Raw genomic sequence first — 14,757 nt, 5'->3', positions numbered from 1 at the left:
CTCAACACAAGATTTTTTTTTTTAAAGATACACTAAAATGAAAGTCTCTAAGAGGAAATGTCTTCCTTAGGACACGAAGGGGTAATATATGGGATATAACAGAACCGTATGTATGTTGTCTGTGACGTCTGTGGACATTTGCCTGAATTCCCACCTGCAAGTGGAGCAATGCGGCTAAGGTCATTGGGGGATGTTTGTTTTTGTGGTGTAGGTGGTGGTGTCTCTGGGTTTGGAGGGTGTAAGAATGAGAAAGCAAATAGAACAGGATGGACAAAGAATGGAGTGAGCAAGATTAACAGGGGGTCTAACTGGCTCCATTTTGTCATGATTCCCCCACCCTCACCCCAGGCCCTCAACAATCACAGGAGACTTCAGGAATGCACTACACAGAATCAATTAGCTAGACAATATACCACACAGAACTGATTTGTTAAATTTTATCGCCCCCCCACCCCTTGCCCTCGGCCTCCAGCATACTCCCTTAGAGTAGTACAGGCAAGGAAGACCTATTGGGAGAAATACCTAACACTCTTCCAGGGCAGAATTCTGGCTAGTCCAGAAAAGGTCCTTCTTTTAAGAGTTTTTGGGAAACGAGACACTGAAATTTTTATTAGTATCGGCGACGTTTGTTTGGAGCAAATTCAGCTCCGGGAGCTGCACGGTTGAACGCAGGAGGGGTTCCATCAATGGCCCCAATTCCTTCCATGGTAGTAGCTTGGCCAAAGCGTTCAGTGGTTGGTGGGGTCAATCCCAAGGTTCCATCTGGCATCATAGTGGCAGGTCCTGGAGGAGCTGGGGTACCAGCTGGCACCGGAGCAGGGGGCATGGCGCCTCTGTTGTTTATGCCCAAAGCACCTCCCATAGCCATCTGGCCCATCCGTATCTCCTGTTCTCTGCGTCAGGGAATGTTCCCTTGAATCCTTCCTGCTGTCACTGCATCATTTCTTCCCGTTGCCGCCGCATCTCTTCTTCATGGCGCCTGTGCTCCTCCTCCTGCCTGAGCTCCAGTTGCTTTCGTTTTTGCACTTCTTGGTTGTGCAGCTCTTCCCTCCTCCGGAGTTCTTCTGGACGCCTCATCAAATCCTGTCTCATTAACATGACTTGGTGTTCATGGCGAGCAGCCTCCATCTCCATCTCCAGCTTCTCACTAGCTTTCTTGATATTGCGATCCACTTGGTCCTGCTGCTGCTTCTCCTCTCAATGAGTGCCTTCCAGCGTATGGCATCCTCATACTCAAAGGAGCCAGGCTGTGCAAATCTGGGTGCCTGTTCTCGCTCCTTATGAAATTGCTGGTTCTTTATAACCAGCTTCTCTGGAATCCCTCTTCATCATCCAACTGGTCTATGGGCTCCACAGCCACAGGCTGAGGAAATGTGGTTAACAAGAAGGAGCCTTCACTGCACCTGTCCAGAGCTTTCCGAGCAGCTGGCTTCCCTGAGAATTCAACAATGCCTTTTCCTGAGGGCCTTCCTCAATCATCCACGAAGACTACAGCCCTTTCCATTTGGCCAAACACAGAAAATGCTTCCTCCAGCAGTTCGTTGGAAACATACCGAGGAAGGTTCCGGACATGAATGATGCACTATGGCGGGCAAAGCGCACACGCAGCTGCTTTCCACGAAGTGGCATGTTGTCCAGCTCTACTTTGGCAGTCTCCGCTAGGGTTCACATTTCCGAGTGGATAAAGCCAAAGCCCTTATCCTTATAAATGAAGATTTCACCTGCCTTCCCGTATTTCTCAAGTAGTTTCCTCATCTCCTCCTCAGTGATGTCAGCAGGAAGATTGCCCACAAAGAGACGGCGACGTTGGGTGAAGGTGTTCTCTCCTGGTTTCCCAAAATTCTTCAGGTCAATAGTCAAGCCTTCATTCTGGCTGCTGGCTTCCTGTCCATTTGCAGGTATTGGTGGTGGTGGTGGCTGTTGTTGTTGCTGTTGGTGGTGCTGCTGGTGATGATGCTGATCATGCTTCCTTGGAGTATGGTTTTGTTTCTCCAAGTTAAAGGTTTTATTGCTCTGCATTTTTGCACCCCTCTACCGACTGTTCTCCTCAGAGTAATGGCAATGCTACACGGCCTCCACCATCCTGAGACTGCGTGGAATTCTCTCTCCCTCTCTCTCTCTGCTTCAACCCCACTCATTCTCTCTCTCTCTCAAAAAACTAAAAACACAAAAACAAAAACAAAAAAAAAAACTCTCACAAATTGGATAGATTGGATCTTTAGCAAAATAAAAAGAGAAACTGTATGGGAAGTCTAGAAAGAAAAGAAAAAGACCACTTTGGAAATCAGCTTATGGAAAAGTAAAGGATAAATGGAAACAATATTAACATTAAAAGGTCCTGATGAAAGGGTTGGAGAAGAGAAAAAGACACAAATTCAGAAAATTGTGTGTGTGCATATGTGTGTATGTGTTTTAAAGAAAGATCCTGAGGAATTACAGTCCAAGATGACAACATAGGAAGACATTGAACTCACCTTCTCCATGGAACATACCAAATTAATAGAACCAATTAATAGAACAATTCCTGCTGAGGAAGAACTGAGGGCTGACTGAATAGTTACTAAACAACCAATGATAGAATGACAAGAGAACAGCAAGAGAAATGCAAACAAGGTAACAAAGGAAACTTCCAACCCTCTAAACTGTGAACAGCAGTGGGGAGGGATAGTACTGGGGGATGGGAACAGATCCCTCTGCTTGTGCACAGAAAAAAGAGCGGTGGTTTAAAAGGGCAACTAGTATATAGAAGACAACAGTAGAGCTTCACCAAGAATGAAGGAACTACAGGAAAGCTCTCCAGGTCAGAGGGATTAGAGAATGACAGAGTTTATGTTCCCACCCCACCTTAAAAGCCCAGACCAGAGCAGGGTCTGGACACCATAATGGGCGGGTCTGATGCCCTGACAGGCAGGCCGAATGCCATAACTGCCAGGTCTGGTTGTCACAAGGAGCTTGTAACCTCAGCAAGCCCAGGGTCCACAAGCCCACACCAGCCCTGGTAAGCACTGGGATATAGAAATAGAAGTCTCAGTTTTAAAGGGCTGAGGAGCTGCAGGGATACTCTCTCCCACTTCACCTTAAAAGCTCAGACTGGGACAGGGTCTGGCTCACAGTGACCTTGAAACTTCAGCACCCAGGCTCCATAAGCCCACACCAGCCTCTGTGGTGCTGGAGCACAGAAAATAAACTGTGTTTTTTAATGTTTTTTTTAATTAAAAAAAGTTTTAAATATGTTTTACTTTTATTATTTATTTTTTTTTAAATTTTTTTAAATGTTTATTTTTGAGACAGAGAGAGACAGAGCATGAACGGGGGAAGGTCAGAGAGAGAGGGAGACAGAGAATCTGAAGCAGGCTGCAGGCTCTGAGCTGTCAGCACAGAGCCCGACGCAGGGCTTGAACTCACAGACTGTGAGATCATGACCTGAGCTGAAGTCATACGCTCAACCGACTGAGCCACCCAGGCGCCCCTATATTTTACTTTTATAATTCTAATTTGTCTTGTTTTAATTTTTGTTCTTTTTAATTTTGTTTTCTTTCTCTTTTTTTCGTATTTTCGTACTTTTCTTTCTTCTCTCTCTCTTCTTCATTTTCTTCTTTCTGTAAAAAGTCACAGTTCAAAAGAGGTAACTAGCATACACAGCCACAGCTCCAGCCAGCTAGCAAAACTCACCAGGCACACATAGGGACACCATACACAAGATCGCTCCTTCAATTTTGGACAAGTAGCGATTCTGCCTAATCCATAGAAATAAATAGAGAAAGTCAAGCAAAATGGGGACACAGAAGAATATGCTACAAAAAAAAGAACAAGAAAAAAACCTCAGTTGGGGTGTCTGGGTGGCTCAGTTGGTTGAGCGTAGGACTTCCGCTCAGTCATGATCTCAGAGTTCCAGCCCCGAGTCAGGCTTTGTGCTGACAGCTCCGAGGCTGGAGCTTGCTTCAGATTCTGTATTTCCCTCCCTCTCTGCCCCTCTCCTCCTCATGCTCTCTCTCTCTCTCAAAAATAAATAAACATTAAAAATTTTTTTGAATTTAAAAAAATAACAAGAACTAATCAGAGCTGAATAATACAATAACTGAAATAAAAAGCACACTAAAGGGAATCAACAGTAGATTACAGGATACACAAGAACATATCAATGATCTAGAAGATAGGGCAGTGGAAAGCACACAAGTTGAATAGTGTTAAATAATTAAAATAATTTTAAATATAAAATAATAAAAAAAAATTTTTTTAATAAGGATAGAATGGGGCACCTGGGTGTCTCAGTTGGTTAAAGCATTCGACTCTTGATCTCGGCTCAGGTCATGATCTCACAGTTCATGGATTCGAGCCCTGCATCAGGCTACGTGCTGACAGCAGGGAGCATGCTTGGGATTCTCTCTCTCTCTCTCTCTCTCTCTCTCTCTGTTCCTCCCCTTCTCATTTTTTTCTCTCTCAAAATAAATAAATAAATTAATTAATTAAAAAATAAACTTAGATTAAGAGATCTCTTAAACAACATCAAGGAAACACAGATTCACACTTATAGAGGTCCCAGAAGAAGAAGAAAGAGAGAAAGGTGTAGAAAGCATGTTTGAAGAAATAATAACTGAAAACTTCCCTAAGCTAGGGAAGGAAATAGACATCCAAGTCCAAGAAACACAGAGAATAAGATGAAGCCAAGGAGTTCCACATCACAGCACATAATAATTAAAATGTCAAAGTTTAAAAATTAAGAGAAAAATCTTAAAGACAGCGAGAGAGAAACAAAAGTTATCTACAAGGAAAAACTTAAAAGGCTGTCAGCTGAGTTTTTGGCAGAAACTTGGCAGGCCAGAATGTAATGGCATGGTATATTCAAAGTGCTGAAAGGAAAAAAACCTGCAACCAAGAATACTTTACCAGGAAAGTTTATTCAGATTGGAAAGTGAGGTAAAGAGGTTCCTAGACAAGCAAAAGTTAAAGGAGTTTATCACCACTACACCAGCCTTCCAAGAAATGTTAAAGGAAATTCTTTTTTTTTTTTTTTTAATTTTTTTTTCAACGTTTTTAATTTATTTTTGGGACAGAGAGAGACAGAGCATGAACGGGGGAGGGGCAGAGAGAGAGGGAGACACAGAATCGGAAACAGGCTACAGGCTCTGGGCTGATGGCTCGGAGCCTGGAGCCTGTTTCCAATTCTCGGTCTCCCACTTTGTGACCTGGCTGAAGTCGGACGCTTAACCAGGCGCCCCGGAAATTCTTTAAATGGAAAAGAAATAGTTCTAATTAAACATGAGAAAGTTATGAATAAAAAGATGTAAAATATGACAACATATATGTAAAATGTAGAGAACGGAGTTAAAAGGGAAGGGAAGAGGGTAAAGAAAAAGAAGCCCCCCCCCCCTTTTTCTGTGTGTTTGTGTTTGGCACGTGTTTGAACTTAAATGACCGTCGTATCTATATAGACTGCTATTTACTTCAGATGTTATGTATCAACTTCACAGTAACCACAAACCCAAACCTTTGGTAGATATACAAAAAATAAAGAGAAAGAAAGCCAAATGTAACACTATAGAAACTCATCAGTCACAAAGAGAGCAAGAAGAATCGAACAAGGAACTACACAAGTAACTAGAAAATAAATTTAAAATGACAATAAATACATACCTATCAGTATGCCTAAATACTCCAATCAAAAGACATAGGGTGGAGAATGGATAAAAAAGCAAGACCTATCTATATGCTGCCTGCAGAGACTCCCCTCAGACCTAAGGGTGCAGACAGACTGAAAGCAAAAGGATGGAAAACACTCACCAGGCAAATGGAAGAAAAAAAAAAGCTGGGATAGCAATACGTGTATCAGACAAAACAGACTTTAAAACAAAAACTAACAAGAGACAAAGTCCTTACATAATGATAAGGGGGTCAATCCAACAAGAGAATATAACAATTGCAAATATCTATGCACCTGACACTGGAACGCCTAAATACATAAAGCAAATATTAACAGACATAAAGAGAGAGATTGATAGTAGTAAAATAATTGTAGGAGAAGTCATGAGAATAAAAGGGACGGAGTCAGTGGTATTATAACAGTGATGTAACAGGTCAGATGGTAGCTACACATGAACATAGCGTAATGTATAAACCTGTCAAATCGCTAAGTTGAATACCTGAAACTAGTGTAACGTTGTATGTCAATTACACTCAAAGTAAAAAAAAAAAAAAAAAAATAGAGAGGAGGTTTACCTTAAAAGCACACGGCTACCAAGGCCTAGCTTGACAAAACTAGGATCAATTGTTTGGTTCTCAGTAATCCAGTACACTGATGATACAATTGAGGAGTGGTATAATGTAATCACACCCAAAATTAGCTTAATATTTACCTCATAATTTATTTAAAACTGGAAAATTATTCATTTTTCCCTTTATCATCATCATTACCATGGTCTGCACAGTAGGTGGCGACATTGCCTCACTCCTGGAATCAACCAGGCTGGCCTTAACTACAATACACAGATGCAAACTTTGAAACAAGTTTCAGGGACCTAAATTGGCCAAAATTAAAAACATTGCTCTTTTGGTGAGCCTGGCTAGCTCAGTCAGTGGAGCATGAGACTCTTGATCTCAGGGTTGTGAGTTTAAGCCCCATGGGCGTAGAGATTACTTTAAAAAATAGCAATAATAAATACATACATACATACATACACAGCCCTTTCTATTTACCTTAAGGTCATATGGATAATACCTCATTATAACACATCAAATTTTTATATATTTTACATAGAGTTTAATAAGTATTTACTGACTAATTCATTTTGCCGGTGAATGTCAATAAACTAGTTTGCTATTTTTAAAAATAATATTCACTTAATCTTCATCATGCGAATGTAATGAACTGTCTTTTTTTTTAGTTTTAATGTAAAGAAATTATTTATTTATACTTGATTTCATTTTGTATTCGTCATTTAATGATGTTTATTAGGCTATGATGATTGAACTCCATGAATCTCTGTAGAGGTACAGTCAGAAGAACAAACACCTGGGCAGGGCGCTAAAGACAGGTAAAACATCAACACACAATTGAGATTTAAAATGTCACTTTAAGGCAATAGATAGCCACATTTACAGAGTCTATGGAATAGACAATTATCCTAAAATTTACCACTTTTTACTTTAAAAGATACAGCCTAATTTTAGTATTCAGAATTTATTCAATATTTGTACTAGTTATATCTTCCTAAGATCCTATTTTTTAAGTCTTTCTCTAAAATACATAAGAATTATTTTTTTTTAAGTCTGTCTTTATCTCTGTCCAGTTTGGGTTCCTTTTTTTTTGATCCTTTCCATGATCACTGTAGCCTTATTTGAAGTGAAACATTCTAAGTAGAGACATAACATGGTTTTATAACAGGTAGAATTATATTCCTATTTTTGCTTCCAGTAATTTCTAAAACACTAAATGTGAACTAATAGCTTTAGGAAACCAACTTCAAAATGCTAAGATCCTCTTTTGGGGCATAATTAATACACTCCTTCTAACCCAGCATACATGCATCTTAAGTGGATTTTCCCCAAATATCTTGTCATGTTCTCACTTTAGTTGAAGTTTATCTATTCTTTTTCATCAAGGGCAATTGTCAGTTGAAGAAACATTCCAAAGATTTACATAAGGAACAAGAAATTGCATTTGTTGCAAGAATTCACCGTATTTTCTACAAGTATATTCACATTTTTAATAAGACATTTTATGGGTCTCAAGTTAAGTGTAGAGACAAGATGTCCTAAAAAAGCTTTAAGTTTTCTTTGCACCAAAAAAAAGGTATATATAATATCAAACAATACCTCTCTAATGTACGAAAAACGTGACTTACAGTTTTGGATCACCTGCACTGAGTGGACATGTAAACAACTGTTGGTTGAACAAATGCACCTGAGCATTCTCCATGTCCTGAGTTGCTTTGATTCCGTCCATGGGCAGGGCCTCAAGTACCCTATTAGAAGCTCCCATCCATCTTCAAGCCTTACATAGAAAGAAAAAAAAAAGTCTTGCTAGGCATCTCCCTCCTGCTTTCTCTTATGAACTGGCTTATTCTACTCAGTACATCTGATTCCCAGCCTGTGTCACATTCCCTCTACTCTGCTGTTCCCCTTCTAATTACCATTTTGGCAAACACATTCAACATTCATACCAGTTCAACTCTCTGCCAGGCTTGTCCCAGATTTGCTGTCAGGTCTGTGTTTCAGATCTTCTTAGACATCAAATTCTGTGACCGTCACACATTAACCCAGTCTTGGGTCACCAAGGCCCCACACCATCTGGGAGGGAAATTCAGGGCAAATGTATGAAGATGAGAATGAACTAGCAAAATTTTTTTTAATTAATTAATTTATTTTCAGAGAGAGAGCATATGGTGGGAAGGGCAGAGAGAGAGAATCCCAAGCAGTTTCCTTGCTCGATCTCATGCACTGTGTGATCATGACCTAAGCCAAAGTCAAGAGTTGGACGCTTAACTGACTGAGCCACTCAGGAGCCCTGAACTAGCAAATTTTAAACAATGGAGAATATTAACGACTTCAGGAGCGGAAATAATTAGACTAGAAATAGAAAATCTGTAAAGATTATGGGCCCAACTAATTAAAAAAGTATAAGGGAAGAAGTTATAAGTAGTGTCAATATAATAAAGGAGGGCCCAAACAAGCTTACTGTAGGTCTCTCTCCTAGAGATATCAGGGTAATCACTGTAAGAAAAGATCAAGGCAAGAATTGGAAGGTTTTCTTGTGGAGGAAACATTTTACCATCTCTATTTATTATTATACTATGTTAAATTGCCTTATTCAATAAGTTTAATAGGGGCGCCTGGGTGGCTCAGTGGGTTGAGCTTCCGACTTCATCTCAGATCATGATCTCACAGTTCATGGGTTCAAGCCCCGTGTCGGGCTCTGTGCTGACAGCTCAGAGCCTGGAGCCTGTTTCTGATTCTGTGTCTCCCTCTGTCTCTGCCCCTCCCTCGCCCTTTCTCTGTCTCAAAAATAAATAAAAACGTTAAAAATTAAAAAAAAATAAGTTTAATAATAAATACCTTTAGACATGGTAGCATACCAAAGTGGAAGTGCCATAAATGTTAAGTGACATTGTTGAACTCCATGACAAGCAAATGTAGTGGTGGATCACCCTCCACACTTTAAGGTATTTAAGATTTTTAAAATATTTAATATTTTTAAATAGAAAAGACATTATTTTTTTATCTTATTTTTTATTTTTTAAAATTTACATCCAAATTAGTTAGCATATAGTGCAACAGTGATTCCAGGAGTAGATTCCTTAGTGCCCCTTACCCATTTAGCCCACCCCCCTCCCACAACCCCTCTAGTAACCCTCAGTTTGTTCTCCATATTTATGAGTCTCTTCTGTTTTGTCCCCCTCCCTGTTTTTATATTATTCTTGTTTCCCTTCCCTTATGTTCATCTGTTTTGTCTCTTAAAGTCCTCATATGAGTGAAGTCGTATGATTTTTATCTTTCTCTGACTAATTTCACTTAGCATAATACCCTCCTGTTCCATCCACGTAGTAGCAAATGACAAGATTTCATTCTTTTTGATTGCTGAGTAATACTCCATTGTATATATATATATATACCACATCTTCTTTATCCATTCATCCTTCGATGGACATTTGGGCTCTTTCCATACTTTGGCTATTGTTGATAGTGCTGCTATAAACTTGGAGGTGCATGTGTCCCTTCGAAACAGCACACCTGTATCCCGTGGATAAATGCCTAGTAGTGCAATTGCTGGGTTGTAGGGTAGTTCTATTTTTAGTTTTTTGAAGAACCTCCATATTGTTTTCCAGAGCGGCTGCACCAGCTTACATTCCCACCAACAATGTGAAAGAGATCCTCTTTCCCCACATCCTCGCCAACATCTGTTGTTGCCCGAGTTGTTCGTGTTAGCCATTCTGACAGGTGTGAGGTGGTATCTCATTGTGGTTTTGATTTGTATTTGCCTGATGATGAGTGATGTTGAGCATTTTTTCATGTGTCAGTTGGCCATCTGGATGTCTTCTTTGGAGAAGTGTTTCTTCCTGTCTTTTGCCCATTTCTTCACTGGATTATTTGTTTTTTTGGCAGTGAGTTTGATAAGTTCTTTATAGATTTTGGATACTAACCCTTTATCTGATATGTCATTTGTAAATATCTTCTCCCATTCTGTCAGTTGCCTTTTAGTTTTACTGATTAGAAAAGACATTTATAAATAATAGAGAAAACATTTACTTACTTTTCTATAAAACCATACTCTAAAAGCTGTGAAAATAGTTTTATGGTTGCAGTATATTGTACCTCAAGAAGAATGGAGAAACTCTCAAAATAAATCCAGAAAGACATCATCAAAAAACAAAACAAAACAAAACAAAAAAACAGAAAGACATCATCAGACTGATAAGCTATATTGGATCTTATTATCTGAAAACCAGCCCAATTATTAAAGCTATAACTTAAGAAACATAGATGTTAAGAAGGAATATGATCAGAGTTTAAAAACTGTATCTCATACATGCATAACCCTATTTTTCAAAACACACAGTCATGCATTATTTTTCATCTGATTATAAAAGTTTAGTAAATAGTAAGTATTATAATCATTTAAAAAACAGCATATAAAACTATGACAGGAATTGGTAAATTGATAATATATCTCTTAATGAAATATTAGTGTATTAAAAGTGGGGAAGATTTCTTTGTAGTTTGTAGGAGATACATTTAAGACAATGAGCATAACTTAATTAAAATGAAAGTTATACAAAGGACGATAAATTTAAGACACATTTTAAAATTCAGGCTGGGAAAGTCCTCAAAGTTAAGTGATTCCAAAGAAGGTTAAGATCAATTTGTAGGGATGGCTGGGTGCTCATTCGGTTAAGCGTCCAACTCTTGGTTTCTGCTCAAGTCATAATCTCGCAGTTTGTGAGTTCAAGCCCTGCATCAGGCTCCATGCTGACAGTTCAGAGCCTGCTTGGGATTCTCTCTTTCTACTCTCTCTGCCCCCTACCCCCCCCCCCCCCATCTTGTGTGTTCTGTCTCTCTCTCTCTCAAAATAAATAAATAAACTTTAAAAAAAGATCAATTTGTAGATGATATATCCATAATGAGTTGCATAATCCATCATGAGGTCATCCATAATGAGAAAATAGAGAACAATATTCTTCCACAAAACATCTCTGTGTCTAAGAATCAAATCTTAGATGCTGAAAACAAAGATCATGAAATCAAATGCCATATTCTTCTAAATACCCTGTATGGGAGTCTTAATCTACTACCAAATTACTATTTAACCTTTCGTCACTAAGATTAACATCTTCCATATTCCACTTAAAATGACGTCGCCTTTGTGTTCCACATTAATTCGCACGCTAGCAGAATCCAGGCAAATCAGTTATCAGAGAAACGGCAAAATGAAAACCTAAGTGTAACAAATGAATGACTTTACCACTTGAATACCCAACACATGTTTCTTGCCCTCATTAGAAAATAAAATGTGGAGCGCCTGGGTAGCTCTGTTGGTTAAGTGTCTGACTTTGGCTGAGGCCATGATCTCCCAGTCCGTGGGTTCAAGTCCCACATCAGGCTCTGTGCTGACAGCTCAGAGCCTGGAGCCTGCTTCAGATTCTGTGTCTCCCTCTCTCTCTCTGCCCCTCCCCCACTTGCACTCTGTCTCTGTCTCTGTCTCTCTCTCTCTCAAAAATAAATAAACATTTAAAAAAAGAAAGAAAGAAAGAAAAGAAAACGTTTGGGGCACCTGGGTAGTTCAGTCAGTTAAGTGTCCAACTCTTGATCTCAGCTCAGGTCTTAACCTCCAGGATGAGTTCAAGCTCCACGCTTGGGTGTGCTCGGGTGTGAAGCCTATTTAAAAAAAGAAAATTTAATTGGGGCACCTGGGTGGCTCAGTCGGTTAAGTGTTTGACTTTGCCTCAGGTCATGATCTCACAGTTAGTGGGTTTGAGCCCCACATCGGGCTCTGTGCTGACAGCTCAGAGCCTGGAGCCTGCTTCGGATTCTGTGTCTCCCTCTCTCTCTGCCCCTCCCCTGCTCACATTCTGTCCCTCTCTCTCAAAAATAAATAAACATAAAAAAATTAAAAAAAGAAAATAAAATGTTCATGATCTTTGTCTTCATAAAGGGATCTGAAGGTTTAAACAAAGGCATATTAGAAGCACATCTCTTTCTTTAGCTAGTTCCCAAATACCTTTAAAACATTTTTTTTTTGTTTAGGGGTGGCCTGGTTGGCTCAATTGGTAGAGCATGCAACTCTTGATTTCAGGGTTGTGAGTTCAAGCCCTATGGTGCATGAAGGGTTCACTTAAAAAAAAAAGAAAGAAAAAAATTTTGTTGTTGTTTATTGACTTCATCTAATCCAACTAGTACAAACTCTGATATTGAGTCAGAGCTAAGAAAGAAAAATATAGTTCTAAATACCCCACCATAATATTGTTTTTAGTTAAATGACATTAATGAGGTTTTGTTTCAGAAAAATCTTTCAAATAGGACTCATTTAAGCAAATCAGAGAAGGTTGAGATGGCTTTCCAACTCCTTTAGGCAAAGATTTATATGTCAGACAAGACAGTGAAAACAAAGTATTTACCTATTTTTCATAAATTATCTTACAGTTCTTAAGACATAGGATAGGGGAACACAGAAGAGGCTCGTTAAAGTGTTGATTGTTTTTGATGACACAAATTGTGTATAAAATCTCAAATTACTGAAAACAGTGTGACTTAAAAGGCTATAAAGCTATAGTTCCACACACATCTATGTAAAGTCTATGATAATCCAAGCCGTATGTCTGTTTCATGCTTCCTACAACTCATGAAAAAGTTGAGGGAAGATTCCAGAAGATGGACAAGGGCCAGAAAGACCAGAAGTAAATGCGCTCTGAGAAACAAGTTCAGACTCCCTGAGAAGTAAAGGCAAAGGGCCAGTAGGAGGCATCCATCCAGCTCAAAGGGAAGAACCATGGAGAGGAGATCTGGCAAGAGGTTAGGAGCAGAGGAAATGAGGAGACAGTGGCAAGACAGTATGAGCCAAGACAGAGCGATGATACTAGAGGCTCATTCCTGGGTAGTGGCTGCAGGTTTACACACACAGAGTAAAGGTAGACAGTCTGGAAGATCTGAACAGGATAAAATGAGGTTGCCGATCTCAAGAAATTAACAATCTAATTGGAGAAATTTAGCTTATACCCAAAGAAAGTTAAATAACAACATAGGACAATAATTCAAGTGGTGTTGCAGAGGAATGTACAATTGATGAAACACCAAATTATTTGTCAGGGAAATCTTCAAAGTAGAGGGGAGCTTTGAGCTCGGTCTTGATGGATGAGAAGACTATAAATAGGTACAACAAATTTAGGGTTTAAGAGGACTGAGAAAAGGGATGGGGCCAGAATATATCTGGTATACTATGAGAAAGTAAGTAAACCAATCTGAAAGGCGTATTAATCATGTTTTTAATTTTAATTTTTAATTTTTAATTGAAGTCTAGTTGATCCGCAACGTTCTATTAGTTTCAGGTATACTTATTTTTTGTTTCTTGATGCTTTGACATCCTGGTGCCTTGTTGTCCTGAGGACAGACTTCCCCTCTAAGGGGTAGGTAGCTAATTCCTACGGATAGCAAACCACTGGCCTTCAGAGGACAAGCACACTTTCGATATGTAAACCAACAAATCTCATGCCCCTACCCACCATCTGCCTGTTTTTATCGGGCTCCTGCACTTCAGGACACAATTTTCCTGCCCGAAACCACCCAAGGGCCAGGTAGCAGACACCCAGAGAGACCACACCTGTAGCCCCGAGCCCACAGAAGTTATTCAAACTATCTGATCCTAAACCTGTTCAGCTGCTCACCCTGCCTCATCTGTTCTGTCCCATGAAAACTGCAATCAAGGGGCGCCTGGGTGGCGCAGTCGGTTAAGCGTCCGACTTCAGCCAGGTCACGATCTCGCGGTCTGTGAGTTCGAGCCCCGTGTCAGGCTCTGGGCTGATGGCTCGGAGCCTGGAGCCTGTTTCAGATTCTGTGTCTCCCTCTCTCTCTGCCCATCCCCCGTTCATGCTCTGTCTGTCTCTCTCTGTCCCAAAAATAAATAAAAAACGTTGAAAAAAAATTTTTTTTTAAAAAAAAGAAAACTGCAATCAAGTCTTTTGGCCACGCTTTCCCCTGGCTTGTTGTGCCTCCACACTGACCACGGTGCTTCCTGTGGCCCTGGGTAGCATGTTGTGCCTCTTCTCCCTGGGAACTGTAAGTAACCCACCATCTTTTCAGTGGCAGTCGTCTGCTGATCAGTTGGCTTTACTGAATAAAAACAACAAAATCCTGGGTATATTTTATTTTATTTTATTTTATTTTATTTTGAATGTTATTTATTTATTTGGGGAGAGAGAGAGAGAGGCACGGGAGGAGCAGAGAGAGGGAGAGAGAGAGAGAGAGAGAGAGAGAGAATCCCAAGCAGGCTCTGCACTGTCAGCACACAGCCTAATGCCAGGCTAGAATTCACAAACTATGAGATGATGACCTGAGCTGAAGTTAAGAGTCGGATGCTTAACCGACTGAGCCACCCTGGTGTCCCCATTTTATTTTATTATGATTTTTCCCACCCACACAGTGTTTTTATTTTATTCAACTATAGCAAAGAGCAGAATTAACACAACATTCTGCAATTCCAGATTGGCTTTTCTTACACAAAGAGTGACCAGTTTAACAGGCACAGACAAGGATTTCTGATGACCTCTCACC

The 14,757-nt window shown here is 39.9% G+C and overlaps 1 pseudogene; it reads right to left on the bottom strand.

The window, feature by feature from the left end:
* Positions 1–534: 534 nt before the first annotated feature.
* LOC125911623 (non-POU domain-containing octamer-binding protein-like) lies at positions 535–2,115 on the bottom strand (annotated as a pseudogene).
* Positions 2,116–14,757: the final 12,642 nt, after the last annotated feature.

This window comes from Panthera uncia (assembly GCF_023721935.1).
Source record: "Panthera uncia isolate 11264 chromosome C1 unlocalized genomic scaffold, Puncia_PCG_1.0 HiC_scaffold_3, whole genome shotgun sequence".
In the NCBI taxonomy this organism is placed as follows: Eukaryota; Metazoa; Chordata; class Mammalia; order Carnivora; family Felidae; genus Panthera; species Panthera uncia.
This window is presented reverse-complemented; position numbering and strand designations above follow the sequence as displayed.